Here is a 16,436-nt window from a genome sequence, read left to right as displayed (position 1 = left end):
AGAAGATGTGGCACATATATACAATGGAATATTACTCAGCCATAAAAAGAAATGAAATGGAGGTATTTGTAATGAGGTGGATGGAGTTAGAGTCTGTCATACAGAGTGAAGTAAGTCAGAAAGAGAAAAAGAAGTACAGTATGCTAACACATATATATGGAATCTAAGGAAAAAAAAAAAAAAAAGGTCATGAAGAACCTAGTGGCAAGATGCGAATAAAGACACAGACCTACTAGAGAATGGACTTGAGGATATGGGGAGGGGGAGGGGTGAGATGTGACAGGGTGAGAGAGTGTCATGGACATATATACACTACCAAATGTGAAATAGATAGCTAGTGGGAAGCAGCCGCATAGCACAGGGAGATCAGCTCGGTGCTTTGTGACCACCTAGAGGGGTGGGATAGGGAGGGTGGGAGGGAGGGAGATGCAAGAGGGATGAGATATGGGAACATATGTATATGTATAACTGATTCACTTTGTTATAAAGCAGAAGCTAACACACCATTGTAAAGCAATTATACTTCAATAAAGATGTTTAAAAAAAAAAAAAAAGGGAAAAAAACTCTTCACATATTGAGGTGTGAGGAAGTCACTCTGGCTTCTACATGGTTTAACTTAAATTTTACTGACCAAAGTGGCCTGTTTTTTGGCCTTTTGGATATGAATTGTACATCTGCTTTGGCATTGAGGAGGGGAATGCATTTGACAGTCAAAAAGTAACTATGGTTCAGACATCCAAGATAAACCTAAGTGACCATTGTAGATGTGATTTAGATGCATTCCTGTATTTTTTTTTTTGTTTTTAAGTTTTTTTTTTTTGGATGTGGACCATTTTTTAAGTCTATTGAATTTGTTACAATATTGTTTCTGTTTCATGTTTTGGTTTTTAGGCCATGAGGCATGTGGGATCTTAGCTTCCTGCCCAGAGATCAAACCGGCACCCCCTGCGTTGGAAGGCGAAGTCTTAACCACTGAACCACCAGGTAAGTCCCCGCGTTCCTGTCTTGTTGAAATTGAATTTCTGAGCTATATCAGACTCAGGATGCCACTAGCCATTCTCAAAACAATGTCTGCTGGTAGCTGCAACCGTACGTTTTCAAGGACTCCTCTCTTAACGATTAAATTTCAAACAATGACGTTAGATCAGATACTAATAGAAAGATGAGACATATGTGTAGTGGTCAATAGCTCCTGTTATGGATACTTCAATACTACATCAGAAGTTAAAACCTACTTAGGTAGAATTAGACAACTGGCTGTGAAGTCTCTCTGAAGTGCCAGTTCCAGACCAGGTTTCAGACTTATTCTCCTGAATTCCTAAGGGAATGAGATCTATTTTTACTATTAAAATTTCAGTTGTTACTCCTCCTGTTTTAACTGGATTGGTTGCACCAAAATGGGGGACCAAGGGACTGAGATCTTAATCATACGAGTCTCAGGTACAGGACTTGGAACTCAAATATTTCTAACTTGGTATCCATTCCCCTAGATTTAGGCAGGACTGCGCCCCATTTCAGCAAGAAGTAGCCAGAGCGGTCATCACCCTGTTCCTTGAAGGATGTGGGGAAAGATAAAAGTGAAGTGGGGATTAAAACTGAGTCCCCTGAAAACCGAGCTCCTGTGCCAAGTTTATGATTAATGTCTCAGTCTGAAATGATTATTCCTTTTCTTGTCAAAAATCTGTTCTCCTCAAGATTGAGGAGTATCCAGAAGAGGAGGAGTGAAACTGAGAGGGACTCTGTGGTGTCCTGGGCACAGAAGCCTTTCTGTGTGCCTCCTAACTTGTTTGTAGGGAATAGACTAGAGACTCCAGGACCTTCCCTGAGTTCCAAAGGGAAAATTCAAATAGTTGTTAATCATGGAAGTGAGGGGATGTGCAGAGACAGGGAGGAACAGTCACGAAACAATAGTGCACCCTTGAGGCAGGGTCCTGGTTCTGCCTCAAGGGATACACATAACAATATCTTTGAGCTCCTTAAAGAACTAAAACCCCCAACAAATGGAAGATGTTAGCATTCTTCATTCCAGAGGAGCTCAATCAAGAAACTATCTGAGACCAGATTAAAGGAGTGCAGGCCCTGCATACACACTGATCCTTATGAGCAACCACACCCTTGAACCATCGCTCTAAAACACCAAATCCTCCCGCATTGGGACACACAGCTGTTGAGGGCACGAGGCTACTGTGTCCTCCATTGGCTGGCAGAGTGATAAAACTAATCTTTTCTATTTTTCCAAAACACTGTTCTCAAGATTTGATTCAGAACCGGTGCAGAGAGGCTGATTATTCAGTATCAGTTAGGTACGGAGTCAGGCAGTTAGTTAGAAACAGTGTCAGGTCTATAGTTATGGAAAGCCTCAGGGAATTAGGGAGGGAGAGACCAAGATATTACAGACAGCATCAGATCCTGAGCTGGGGAGAGTGTCAGGGCATGACGTAGGACCAGCATCAGGACTGTAGTTAGGATCAGCATCACGGTCTTAGTTAAAGTTATTGCCAGGACCTGAGTTAGGCAAAGTGTCAGGGCCTGAGTTAGGGACAGCTTCAGGGCCTGAGTTAGGGACAATGTCAGGGACTGAGTGAGGCCTAGCGTCAGGGTCTTAGCTAGGATCAGCATCAGGGCCTTAGTTAAAGACATTATCAGGGCCTGAGTTAGGTACAGCAACAGGGCTTCAAGGGGACAGCCTCAGGGCCACACTTTGGGACGGCATCAGGACTTTAGTAGGGACAGTGTCAGGACCATGGTAAGAGATGGATCAAGATACTAGCTCAGGATAGTGTCAGCACATTAGTTATTGACGGCAGCAAGGCTGACGTTAGGGACAGCTTCAGGGCCTTAGTTAGGGACAGCGTCAGAACCTGAGTTAGACCAAACATCAGGGCCTAAGGTAAGACTAGGGTCAGGGCCTTTGTTAGGGACAATGTCAGGGCCAGAGTTAGGCCTAGCATGAGGGCCTGAATTAGGCTGGGCGTCAGGGCCTTAGTTAGGGACAGCCTCAGGGCCTCACTTAGGGACAGTGTCAGGGCTTACTTAGGGACAGTGTCAGTACATTGGTAAGAGATAGGTCAGGATATTAGCTCAGGATAGAGTCAGGACTTTCGTTATCGACAGCAGCAGGGCCTTAGTTAGGGACAGTGTGAGGGCGTTAGTTACAACTAACGTCGAGCCTTTGTTAGGTACAGTGTCAGGGGCTGAGTTAGGAGTAGTGTCAGGGCCTTAGTTAGGGACAGTGTGAGGGCCTGAGTTAGGACAAGCATCCAGGCCGTAGTTAGGGACAGTGTCAGGGCCTTGGGACTAATTTCAGGGCCTTAGTTAGGGAGAGCATCAGGGCTTTAGTTAGCATAAGAGGCAAGACATTGGCTAGGGACAGGGTTAGGTTAAGGTCTAGGAATAGTGTCAGGAAATGAGCTAGGGATAGTGTCAAGACCTTACTTACAGAGAGTATCAGGGCCTTACTCAGGGCTAGTGTCAGGGCTTCAGGTGGGGACAGTGTCAGAGCCTGACTTAGGGAGAGCGACGGAGCCTGAGTAAGACCTAGCGTCAGGGCCTTAGCTAGGGACAGTGTCAGGGCATGACTTAGGAAGAGCATCAGGGTCTCAAAGACATTTTGAGGGTCTGAGTTAGGTACAGTGTCTGGGCCTGAGTTAGGGACAGACTCAGGGCTTCACTTAGGGACAGAATCAGGGCTTACATAGGGACAGTGTCAGGACCTTGGTAAGAGATGGGTCAGGATATTAGCTCAGGATAGTGTCAGGCCTTTAGTTATTGCCGGCCGCAGGGTCTATATTAGGGACAGCTTCCGGGCCTTAGTTAGAGACAGTGTCACGGCGTTAGTTAGGACTAGTCAGGGCCTTAGTTAGGCAGAGCAATAGGCTTCAGTTAGGATAGGAGGCAGGACATTAGCTAGGGACAGGATGAGGTTAAGGTCTAGGGATAGTGTCAGGAAATGACCTAGGGATAGTGTCAAGACCTTACTGACAGTATCAGGGCCTTATTTAGGACCAACGTCAGGGCTTCGGGTAGGGACAATGTCAGAGCCTGACTTAGGGAGAGCGACAGGGCCTGAGTGAGGCCGAGCGTCAGGGACTTAGCTAGGGACAGTATCGGCATGACTTACGAGTAGCATCATGGCCTTCGTAGGATCAGCATTAGGTTCTTAGTTAGGATAAGAGGCAGGACATTAGCTAGGGACAGAGCCAAGTTATGGGCTAGGGATAGCGTGAAGACCTTAGTTATTGAGAGCATCAGGGCCTTATATAGGAACAGCGTCATGGCCTTATTCAGGACCAGTGTCAGGGCTTGATGTAGGGACAGCTTCAGAGACTGACTAAGGTACAGTGACAGGGAATACCTGAGGACTCTCTCAGTTAGCACCTGAGTTAGGGACTGTGTCAGGGCAGGACTTAGGAGGAGCATAACGGCCTCATTAGGATCAGCATCAGGGTCTTTGTTAAAGACATTATTAGGGCTTCTGTTAGAGACAACCTCAGGGCTTCACTTAGGGAGAGCGTCAGGGCTTATTTAGGGACAATTTCAGGAACTTGGTAAGAGACGGGTCCAGAAATTAGCTCAGGATAGTGTCAGGACTTTAGATATTGACAGCAGCATGGCCTTAGGGACAGTGTCAGGAGCTTAGTTAGGACTAGCATCAGAGCCTTTGCTAGGTACAGTGTGAGGGACTGAGTTAGGAGTAGTGTCAGGGCCTTAGTTAGGGACAGTGTCATGGTCTGAGTTAGGTGTAGTGTCAGGGCCTTAGTTAGGGACAGGGTCAGGGCCTTAGTTAGGGACCGCATTATTCCTTCAGGTAGCTTAAGAGGCAGGACATTAGCTATGGACCGAGTCAGGTTATGGGCTAGGGATAAGGTCAGGAAAGGAGCGAGGGATAGTTTAAAGGCCTTAGCTATTGAGGGCATCAGGGCCTTATTTAGGACCAGCGTCATGGCCTTAGGTAAGGACAGTGTCAGGGCAAGGCTTAGGAGGAGCATAAGGGCCCCTGTAGGATCAGCATCAGGGTGTTTGTTAAAGACATTATCAGGGTCTCTGTTATGGACAGCCTCAGGGCCTCACTTAGGGACAGCGTCAAGGCTCACTTAGGGACAGTTTCAGGACCTTAGTAAGAGATGGGTCAGGATATAAGCTCAGGATAGTGTTAGCACTTTAGATATTGATGGCCGCAGGGCCTTTGTTAGGGACAGTGTCAGTGCCTGAGCTAGGTGGAGTGTCAGGGCCTTAGTTAGGGACAGTGTCAGGGCCTTAGTTAGGACTAGTATCAGAGCCTTTGTTGGGTATCGTGTCAGGGCCTGAGTTAGGAGTAGTGTCAGGGCCTTAGTTAGGGACAGTGTCAGGGCCTTAGTTAGGACTAGTATCAGAGCCTTTGTTGGGTATCGTGTCAGGGCCTGAGTTAGATGTAGTGTCAGGGCCTTAGTTAGGGACAGTGTCAGGGCCTTAGTTAGGACTAGCATCAGAGCCTTTGTTAGGAATCATGTGAGAGCCTGAGTTAGGATTAGTGTCAGGGCCTTAGTTAGGGACAGTGTCAGGGCCTTAGTTAGGACTAGTATCAGAGCCTTTGTTGGGTATCGTGTCAGGGCCTGAGTTAGATGTAGTGTCAGGGCCTTAGTTAGGGACAGTGTCAGGGCCTTAGTTAGGACTAGCATCAGAGCCTTTGTTAGGAATCATGTGAGAGCCTGAGTTAGGATTAGTGTCAGGGCCTTAGTTAGGGACAGTGTCAGGGCCTGAGTTAGGTGTAGTGTCAGGGCCTTAGTTAGGGACAGTGTCAGGGCCTTGGTTAGGACTAGCATCAGAGCCTTCGTTAGGGACAGTGTCAGAGTCTTAGTTAGGATTAGTGTCAGGGCCTTTTGTTAGGTACAGTGTCAGGTCCTGAGTTAGGAATAGGGTTAGGGCCTTAGTTAGGGACAGTATCAGGCCCTGGCTTAGGACGAGCATCTAGGCCTTAGTTAGGGACAGTATCATGGCCTTGGGACTAAATTCAGGGCCTGAGTTAGGCACAGCATAAGGGCTTTAGTTAGCATAAGAGGCAGGAGGTTAGCTAGGGACAGGGTCAGGTTAACATCTAGGGATAGTGTCACGAAATGACCTAGGGGTAGTGTCAAGACCTCAGTTACTGAGAGGATCAGGGCCTTCTTTAGAACCAGTGTCAGGGCTTCAGGTAGGGACAGCGTCAGAGGCTGACTTAGGGAGAGCGACAGGGCCTGAGTGAAGCCTAACGTCAGGGCATTAGCTAGGGACATTTTCAGGGCATGACTTAGGAGCAGCATCAGGGCCTTTGTAGGATCAGCATTAGGGTCTTAGTTAAAGACATGATCAAGGTCTGAGTTAGTCGCAGCGTCAAGGCCTCAGTTAGGGATAGCTCAGGGACTGAGTTAGGGACAACCTCAGGGCTTCACTTAGGGATAGCGACAGGGCTTTCTTAGGGACAGTGTCAGGACCTTGGTTAGAGATGGGTCAGGATATGAGCTCAGGATAGCGTCAGGATGTTAGATATGGCCGGCAGCATAGCCTATATTAGGGACAGATTCCGGGCCTTAGTTAGAGACAGTATTAGGGCCTTAGTTAGGGAGAGCATTATGGCTTCAGTTAGCATAAGAGGCAGGACATTAGCTTGGGACAGAGTCAGATTCCAGGCTAGGGATAGTGTCAGGAAATGAGCTAGGGATAGAGTGAAGACCTTAGTTATTGACAGCATCAGGGCCGTAGTTAGGACCACCGTCAAGGCCATAGTTAGGATCAGTGTCAGGGCCTTAATCAGGACCAGTGTCAGGGCTTCAGGTAGGGACAGCGTCAGAGGCTGAGTTAGGGAGAGCGACGGGGCCTGAGTGAGGCCTAGCGTCAGGCCCTTAGCTGGGGACACTGTCAGGGCATAACTTAGGAGCAGCATCAGGGTCTTTGTTGGATCAACATTAGGGTCTTAGTTAAAGACATGATCAGGGCCTGAGTTAGTCACAGCGTCAAGGCCTCAGTTAGGGACAGCCTCAGGGCCTCACTTAGGGACAGCGTCAAGGCTCACTTAGGGACAGTTTCAGGACCTTAGTGCGAGATGGGTCAGGATATAAGCTCAGGATAGTGTCAGGACTTTAGATATTGATGGCAGCAGGGCCTTTGTTAGGGACAGTGTCAGGACCTGAGTTAGGTGTAGTATCAGGGCCTTAGTTAGGGACAGTGTCACGGCCTTAGTTAGGGCTAGCGTCAGAGCCTTTGTTAGGTATCGTGTCAGGGCCTGAGTTAGGAGTAGTGTCAAGAACTTAGTTCGGGACAGTGTCAGGGCCTTAGTTACGCCTAGCATCAGAGCCTTCGTTAGGTATCGTGTCAGTGCCTGGGATAGGAGTAGTGTCAGGGCCTGAGTTAGGGCCAGTGTCAGGGCCTGAGTTAGGAGTAATGTCAGGGCCTTAGTTAGGGACAGTGTCAGGGCCTGAGGTAGGCGTAATGTCAGGGCCTTAGTTAGGGACAGTGTCAGGGCCTGAATTAGAACTAGCATCATAGCCTTTGTTATATATTGTATCACGGCCTGAGCTAGGAGTAGTGTCAGAGCCTTAGTAAGGAACAGTGTCAGGGCCTTAGGACCAGCATCAGAGTCTATGTTAGGAATCGTGTCAGAGCCTCAGTTAGGAGTAGTGTCAGGGCCTTAGTTAGGGACAGTGTCAGAGCCTGAGTTAGGTGTAGTGTCAGGGCCTGAGTTAGGTGTAGTGTCAGGGCCTTAGTTAGGACTAGCATCAGAGCCTTTGTTAGGAATCGTGTGAGAGTCTGAGTTAGGATTAGTGTCAGGGCCTTAGTTAGGGACAGTGTCAGGGCCTTGGTTAGGACTAGCATCAGAGCCTTCATTAGGCACAGTGTCAGAGTCTTAGTTAGGACTAGTGTCAGGGCCTTTTGTTAGGTACAGTGTCAGGTCCTGAGTTAGGAATAGGGTTAGGGCCTTAGTTAGGGACAGTATCAGGCCCTGACTTAGGACGAGCATCTAGGCCTTAGTTAGGGACAGTATCACGGCCTTGGGACTAAATTCAGGGCCTGAGTTAGGCACAGCATAAGGGCTTTAGTTAGCATAAGAGGCAGGAGGTTAGCTAGGGACAGGGTCAGGTTAACATCTAGGGATAGTGTCAGGAAATGACCTAGGGATAGTGTCAAGACCTCAGTTACTGAGAGGATCAGGGCCTTCTTTAGAACCAGTGTCAAGGCTTCAGGTAGGGACAGCGTCAGAGGCTGACTTAGGGAGAGCGACAGGGCCTGAGTGAAGCCTAACGTCAGGGCATTAGCTAGGGACATTTTCAGGGCATGACTTAGGAGCAGCATCAGGGCCTTTGTAGGATCAGCATTAGGGTCTTAGTTAAAGACATGATCAAGGTCTGAGTTAGTCGCAGCGTCAAGGCCTCAGTTAGGGATAGCTCAGGGACTGAGTTAGGGACAGCCTCAGGGCTTCACTTAGGGATAGCGACAGGGCTTTCTTAGGGACAGTGTCAGGACCTTGGTTAGAGATGGGTCAGGATATGAGCTCAGGATAGTGTCAGGATGTTAGATATGGCCGGCAGCATAGCCTATATTAGGGACAGATTCCGGGCCTTAGTTAGAGACAGTATTAGGGCCTTAGTTAGGGAGAGCATTATGGCTTCAGTTAGCATAAGAGGCAGGACATTAGCTTGGGACAGAGTCAGATTCCAGGCTAGGGATAGTGTCAGGAAATGAGCTAGGGATAGAGTGAAGACCTTAGTTATTGACAGCATCAGGGCCGTAGTTAGGACCACCGTCAAGGCCATAGTTAGGATCAGTGTCAGGGCCTTAATCAGGACCAGTGTCAGGGCTTCAGGTAAGGACAGCGTCAGAGGCTGAGTTAGGGAGAGCGACGGGGCCTGAGTGAGGCCTAGCATCAGGCCCTTAGCTGGGGACACTGTCAGGGCATAACTTAGGAGCAGCATCAGGGTCTTTGTTGGATCAACATTAGGGTCTTAGTTAAAGACATGATCAGGGCCTGAGTTAGTCACAGCGTCAAGGCCTCAGTTAGGGATAGCTTCAGGGCCGGAGTTAGGGACAGCCTCAGGGCCTCACTTAGGGACAGCGTCAAGGCTCACTTAGGGACAGTTTCAGGACCTTAGTGCGAGATGGGTCAGGATATAAGCTCAGGATAGTGTCAGGACTTTAGATATTGACGGCAGCAGGGCCTTTGTTAGGGACAGTGTCAGGACCTGAGTTAGGTGTAGTATCAGGGCCTTAGTTAGGGACAGTGTCACGGCCTTAGTTAGGGCTAGCATCAGAGCCTTTGTTAGGTATCGTGTCAGGGCCTGAGTTAGGAGTAGTGTCAAGAACTTAGTTCGGGACAGTGTCAGGGCCTTAGTTACGCCTAGCATCAGAGCCTTCGTTAGGTATCGTGTCAGTGCCTGGGATAGGAGTAGTGTCAGGGCCTGAGTTAGGAGTAATGTCAGGGCCTTAGTTAGGGACAGTGTCAGGGCCTGAGTTAGGTGTAGTGTCAAGGCCTTAGTTATGACAGTGTCAGGGCCGTAGTTAGAACTAGCATCATAGCCTTTGTTATATATTGTATCACGGCCTGAGTTAGGAGTAGTGTCAGAGCCTTAGTAAGGAACAGTGTCAGGGCCTTAAAACCAGCATCAGAGTCTATGTTAGGAATCGTGTCAGAGCCTCAGTTAGGAGTAGTGTCAGGGCCTTAGGGACAGTGTCAGGGCCTGAGTTAGGTGTAGTGTCATGGCCTTAGTTAGGGACAGTGTCAGGGCCTTAGTTAGGACTAGCATCAGAGCCTTTGTTAGGAATCGTGTGAGAGCCTGAGTTAGGATTAGTGTCAGGGCCTTAGTTAGGGACAGTGTCAGGGCCTGAGTTAGGTGTAGTGTCAGGGCCTTAGTTAGGGACAGTGTCAGGGCCTTGGTTAGGACTAGCATCAGAGCCTTTGTTAGGGACAGTGTCAGGGTCTTAGTTAGGATTAGTGTCAGGGCCTTTTGTTAGGTACAGTGTCAGGTCCTGAGTTAGGAATAGGGGTAGGGCCATAGTTAGAGACAGTATCACGGCCTTGGGACTAAATTCAGGGCCTGAGTTAGGCACAGCACAAAGGCTTTAGTTAGCGTAAGAGGCAGGAGGTTAGCTAGGGACAGGGTCAGGTTAACATCTAGGGACAGTGTCAGGAAATAACCTAGGGATAGTGTCAAGACCTCAGTTACTGAGAGGATCAGGGCCTTCTTTAGAACCAGTGTCAGGGCTTCAGGTAGGGACAGCGTCAGAGGCTGACTTAGGGAGAGCGACAGGGCCTGAGTGAAGCCTAACGTCAGGGCATTAGCTAGGGACGTTTTCAGGGCATGACTTAGGAGCAGCATCAGGGCCTTTGTAGGGTCAGCATTAGGGTCTTAGTTAAAGACATGACCAGGGCCTGAGTTAGGAGTAGTTTCAGGGCCTTAGTTAAGGACAGTGTCAGGGCCTTAGTTAGGACTAGCATCAGAGCCTTTGTTAGCTATTGTGTCAGGGACTGAGTTAGGGACAGGTTCGTGGCCTTTATTAGGGCTAAGTTTAGGGTTAGGGTTAGGGTTTTAGGGTTGGGGCTAGGGTTAGGGTTAAGGGTTAGGGTTTACGGTTTAAGGTTAAGGGGAGGGTGAGGGTTAGTGTTAGAGGGTTAGGGTTATATTTCCAGAGCCATAAGAAAACACTCTGCTTAGAATTCTTCAATGTCCGCGTACCTGAAGTCACTCTGCGCGAGGAGAAAGTCAGCATCCTACCATGTTCTGTTGCTCAGGGGAAACCCAACGTGAGGACTTGCCTTGAGGTAAGGCCCTGAATTGCCATGCAGAAGCGGAGGTGTGCAGCAATTTCCATGAGGCCGTAGCCACTGCTCTGCATTATTTTAACGTCAGTACGCTTTGCAGGACATCTAGGAGCCTCGCGCATGGGCACCCTATTCCCTGCAAGAACACTGAGTACCCCCAGGCCCCCCTGGGCCTGCTAAGCCACATCCAGGCCCGTAGCCCTTCAGAGCCACTGTGTGTATGCCGAGTGTAGGGCAACACGATGCACTCTTTCTTGGGACAGCTTGATTTCCCCAACACTCCCACAGGTTCACGTACACACTTCTACAACGTCTAACATGCCGTGGAAGTTTGACTCATTGCCCTAGTCTGAGCTGCACTGAGAAAGACCCTCGGCTTCGCATTCCATCTAGGACCTCCTGCCTGAATTCATCCTGCCTCCAGGACAAAGTCGGCTTGCGTTCTGACTGCAACTAAAGCCCAGTTCCTCGTGGAACACTGCAGGCTTTTGAAGAGCCACAGGCCCGGAGGCCTAGCTGGGGCGTTCCTTGGTTGAGGCGGTTCACTAGATGCAGAACACCGTGCTTCGATGAGTTGATTCAGGGAAGGAACCACTGGGTAACCTGTGTCTCTCTGGACTTGTTAGAAAGCACAGGGATGTATGCTGCGTGTGCCCATGGAAATGGGGGCCTGATGGAACTAGCCTTGCTTTCCCATTTGGAAAGCTCCATTCATGCTGCCTTGAAGCTACTTGAAATTGACTGCTGTTGACAGGCCACTAGCCACTGTACGCATGGCTCTGGGAAGAAAATGAGTTTTCTCTAGCTAAACCGGGTGCTTCCATGGCCGGGGTGGAGCTCATCCTGCCATGCTCCAGAGCTAAAGGGAAACTCAACGTGAGTACTGGCCTCGAGGTAAGGCCCTGAGTAGCCGTGCAGAAAGGGAGGCATGCAGCTGTTTCCATGAGGTCTTAGTCGCTGTTGTGCTTTATTTTAAAGGAAGTACCCTTTTCAGGACTCCTAGGCCCCTCGTGTGTGCATCATTTTCCCTCCAAGATCACTGAGTACCTCCAGACCGCTGTGGGCCTGCTGAGCAACATCGAGACCCATAGGTCGGTCCCTCGGAGGCCCTCTGGGTATGCCGAGCAAAGGGCAACATGCTACACTCTTCCTTAAGAGAACTAGATTTCCTCAGCACTCCAACAGCTTTAGGAAAACGTTTCTAGCCCGTCTAACACGCCATGGAATTGTGCCTCATTGCCCTATTGTGAGCTGCACTGAAAAAGCACTGTGCTAAGCATTCCTTCTAGGACCTCCTGCCTGAAGTCACCCTGCCTCCAGGAGAACGTCGGCTCGCGTTCCAACTGCAAGGAAAGCACAGTTCTTCGTGTAACACTGCAGGCTTTTGGAGCAAGCACAGGCCCGGAGGCCTAACTCAGGCATTCCTTAGTTGAGGCAGTTCACTACACACAGAACACCCCGTGTAGAAACGCTGATTCAGGGAAGTGCCCAGTGTGTAGCTCGTGTCTCTTTTCACTTGTTAGAAAGCACGTGTAAGTGTGCTGCGTGTCCGCCGGGAAATGGGTGCCTGACGGCAGAAGCCATTTCATCAGAGGTGTTGGGAGTGTGTAGAGGCGTTATATTCCTGTTGTGTGTCCTGCAGGCATCCCATGAAAGACCAGAATCTAGGTCAACTTGGGCAAGCCACTTAACTGAGCCTCAGCTTTCTTTATTTGTAAGGTGGGCACCACAGCGCTTCCCTCCCGTATTCATGGCGATAACCTGGCAACAAACGTACACCATGTGGCCCCACTTTGAAATCTTTAAAGAGGTCTGCCAATAAAAGTGTCTGTAGGTTGTACCTTCCCTGCAATGACACACCTGGTCCAAGGTGGAGAGGTTTCAGGAGTGAGCAGTTTGCCCTTCAAATGAATGGACAGAGCTCAGCCAGCGGCGCCCCTTCACTGAGACCCTGGCTGCCGAGGTACACACTTTCCATGTATCCAGGCTAGTTTCAGATGGAGACTGAGAGGGAAAATAGGCAGGTGTAAGGATGCAATCCTCAAATCTTTGGTTTCAAATAATCCATCCCAAACTGCTACCCGAGCCCCCCAGTATCAAAAAGGAAACATGTTATAGACCCAGAAAAATGTGTTTCCCAAAAGACCTAGGTTTGCCCTCATAGTCATCAGTATCTAAAATAGAAGTAGCAGTACACTTAAAATCTTAAACTTCTATGTATTTAGGGACCAAAGGCATTTTCATCAGAAAGAAAAGGGATTTAATAATGAAACCACAGAGAGATAAATTGTTTTCAAGCCCCTGATAAGAGAGGGGAGAAATGTCAACCTCGTGGGAGTTGCAGAATCAGCAGTTAGGATTTTTGGATGCCAACTCTGGTGGAGAAGAGACTCCAGCCTGTACCCTCCCCACCCACCCTCCCCGGTATGCCTGGTTAGGAGGTGAGTCCTGCAGGCACGGTGGCCCCTGGGCTGGCCGGAGCGGCAGGATGAGTGCAGGGGTTCCTGAACAGAACAGTTTACCCTCCCTCCCCAGAGACACCTAGCAATGTCTGGAGGGTGGGCTAGTGGCAGGTGGCCAGGGACGCTGCTAAACACACTACAATGCCCAGGACAAAGCCCACCACAGAGAACGATTCAGCCCAGAATGTCAGCAGTGCTGAGGATGAGAAACCTATGTATGTGGTAATGCTGGCCTCCAGGAGAAGTTCAGGAGACAGCCCAACCCTCTTCCTGCCCACAAGGCGGGGATGGTCCTCTCCTGTAGCTTGCTCCAATTTAAGGACCTTTTGCTGTCCGCTGTTGGTGAGTGACCCGGTGCCCTGGCTTTAGGAGTCGGGGCCTGAGGGCCTCGTTAGCTCCCCGAATTCTGTGCACTCAGAGTGCGCTTTACCCCCACGCTCCCTGCTGTTGTAGAGCAGGGTCTGAAAAGCCAGAGGGAGTGGCTGCTGGATTTGGTGCTAGCAGGCTTGGTCTTGGCGTCACTGGTAATGTACAGGGTGATATTTGGGGTAGAAAGAGACAAATTAGGCCGATTCGTAGCGAGGTGGTGGCTGCTCTGCGGAACGCCCCTGAGTTGCGAGGTTCTGGGACCGCTGATCAGTAGCAGAGGTGTGACGAGGACACAGCCTCACACCGTGCCCCACGGCCTGGGCCTTTCGGAGTTGGCCTCTTCAGAAGGCTCTCCCAGGCACAGACCACCCCATCCCCGAGCCCCAGCACGCTGGCCCCTCCGCACTGGACATGTAGGGGTAGCGCGGGGTGTGGTGTCCACGCCAGACTGAAGTCCAGGTCGGAGGGGCTCAGCCTGAGGCTGAAAGGAGATGGATGGATCAGTAGGTTGGTGGCGGTGTCTCCTGGGAGGGAATCACAGGGAATTGTTACTTCTCAGTTATCTTCTGCATTTTAAAAACTTCTGCCATGAGTACGCATTTCTGTAACCAAAACCTTATCAGAGTGGAAGCTTAGTGGGGCAGCTTTGCAAAAGGACCCTGCCTGACTCTTGACCCGCCTGTGTGCCTAAATGCGCATGCAGCTGGGGCTTGGTCAGCAGTGGTGACCTCCTGAAGCTATTTACAACCTGTAAGCGGTGTGTGCTCCTCCACAGGATACCTCAGTTCTCTGACTCTCAGGTTCTTCTTCTGTGGAGAAAAAGGGCAGATATGTTCTACAAATGTCCACAGTTCCCCGTGGAGAAGGTACCTCTGGGCATGAACATGTGCTGGAGTGGCATGATGCTGGGGTCTGCCCCTCGCAGCTCAATCTCAAAGACTCCAAGCAGAGCTACCTATTTTATATTTTTCTTCCCTTCTGAAGACATTGGCTGGCACTTGGCCTTGGTCCAGGGTGTACGCCTTCTTCAACCTGTTGACTGCAGAGTCCTCACATTGCTTTGGGCTTGGTCCAAGTCTGTGCTTGAGTGGAGGACGGGGCGTTGAGAGGGTGCACACGCCCCTCCTTCTCAGCCACGCACCTTCTTTTCCTTGCCAAGCTCTCCCTTCTCCTACTGTGACAACGAAGCGGCTGCTTCAACCTCTTCTGTAACCTGGGCTCTCCCATCTGTCTTCAGTTTTTCCCGTGATCATAGCTGGTTAGACACCTGCCGGGGGATGTTTTTCAGACGAACTTGAGTAACTTGCCCTCGTAGATTAGTTAAGAGCCTGTAGGTCTCGAAGGGATTTGTGGAAAAGACCCAGCAGAGTCTCCGAGAACCCGAGGTGGCTGTGGCTGGAGCCAGGTGAGCCACAGGTTAGGGGCGTCTGGCCCTCATCCTGTGTGAGGGTGGATGCGCTACTGCTGTCCTCTGCCTCGGGCCCTCATCTGTGAAATGCGGGAACAGTGAGGACTGCCCTCCCGAGGTCGTCATGAGGCTTAATGTGTGAATGCAGTGACCACTCAGAGCAGCCCTCACAGCAGGGAGCACTGTGTGTGTGTGTGTGGGTGTGTGTGTGTGTGGGTGTGTGTGTGTGGGTGTGTGTGTGTGTGTGTGTGTGTGCGTGTGTGTGTGTGTGATTGTAGCCGCCGGGCTTTGCTTTTCTCCACCAGCTCCTTCTTCACGGGGAAGCAAGGAGAGGCATGGGAGGGAGGGAGGGACAAGACTAGAAAAAGGAGGCAGAGGGAGGTCCCTGGGGAAGGGTTTCTGCCACTCATGCATGGGTGGCCTGGGGTCCAAACTTGGGGTTTTATACCAGGGCGTGTGAGCAAGGGGCTGCGGCCAGGGGCAGAGCATTTGCAGACCGCGCGTAGGTCTGGACAGAGCAGGAAGACACCAAGGCTCTGCTTCCTCCCAGCTGTCAAGGCCCAAAGCAACAGGTCACCCCTTCTGAGTCCCTGAGAAATTGGGAGGTGCTAGTGCAAGGGCACAAAGTTTCAGTTATGCCAGATGAACAAGTTCTGGAGTTCTGCTGTATAATACGGTGCCTGTAGTTAACAATACTGTATTGTGTGCTCAGAATTTACTGAGGATGGCTCCTATCTTAAGTGTTCTTACCATCCACACAAAGAATGATGATAATAGGAATAATAATAAATAAAGGAATGAATAGGTCGGGAGGACACCTTTGGAGTGACACATATGTTTACGGTGTAGATTGTGGTGATGGTTTCATGGGTGTAATCTGTCTCCATACTCACAAAGTTGCATGTATTAATCATGTACAGCTTTCTGTATGTCAATGATACCTTCATAAAGTGGTTTAAAAAAATAAAATGGGGGGGAATATAGTCACTCCAAGTACTGAGCACATTGCCTGTCACAGTAAATAAGCAAATAAATGTAATTATGGTTTAAGCTTAGCTCAGGACTGAGAGTGGGTACTTGGCAGGTGGTGTCTGTGGCCAGCTGCTCCGCCCGGGCTCAGCACTGCTTCTGTGAAGCACAAGGGCTGCCCAAACGCAGAGAGCAGCTCCAGGTGCACACTCCTGACAGAGAAGGCGGGCTGGTCGCAGACACCTTGTTTTGGTTACTTGCTATTCCTTCCCCCGCACACCCTTTCATTGTCCTGGTCCTTAACCTTTAACTCCTGTAAGAAGCTGGGTTTGCAGATTTCTGAAGACATTTTGCAGTGTGCAGACCTGTTTCACCTTTGTTCCCCATCCTTGGGTCTGGAGATAAAGGCGAGAAGACAGTACTCTATGAAAGCAACAATCATAAACCTCAGGTATGCTC

General features: G+C 49.8%; 1 long non-coding RNA gene across 1 annotated transcript in view; it reads left to right on the top strand.

Annotated features, from left to right (window-relative positions):
* Positions 1-15,361, top strand: part of LOC133100921 (uncharacterized) — a 50,473-nt gene extending 35,112 nt beyond the window's left edge. The window contains exons 5-6 of the long non-coding RNA XR_009702559.1: positions 893-985; positions 11,058-15,361. This is a non-coding gene — a long non-coding RNA (uncharacterized LOC133100921). The remainder of the gene's footprint in view (positions 1-892; positions 986-11,057) is intronic.
* The last annotated feature ends 1,075 nt before the right edge of the window (positions 15,362-16,436 follow it).

Source organism: Eubalaena glacialis, chromosome 11 (genome assembly GCF_028564815.1).
Source record: "Eubalaena glacialis isolate mEubGla1 chromosome 11, mEubGla1.1.hap2.+ XY, whole genome shotgun sequence".
Taxonomy (NCBI): Eukaryota; Metazoa; Chordata; class Mammalia; order Artiodactyla; family Balaenidae; genus Eubalaena; species Eubalaena glacialis.
The sequence above is the reverse complement of the archived record's forward strand: the minus strand, read 5'-3'. Positions and strand labels throughout refer to the sequence as shown.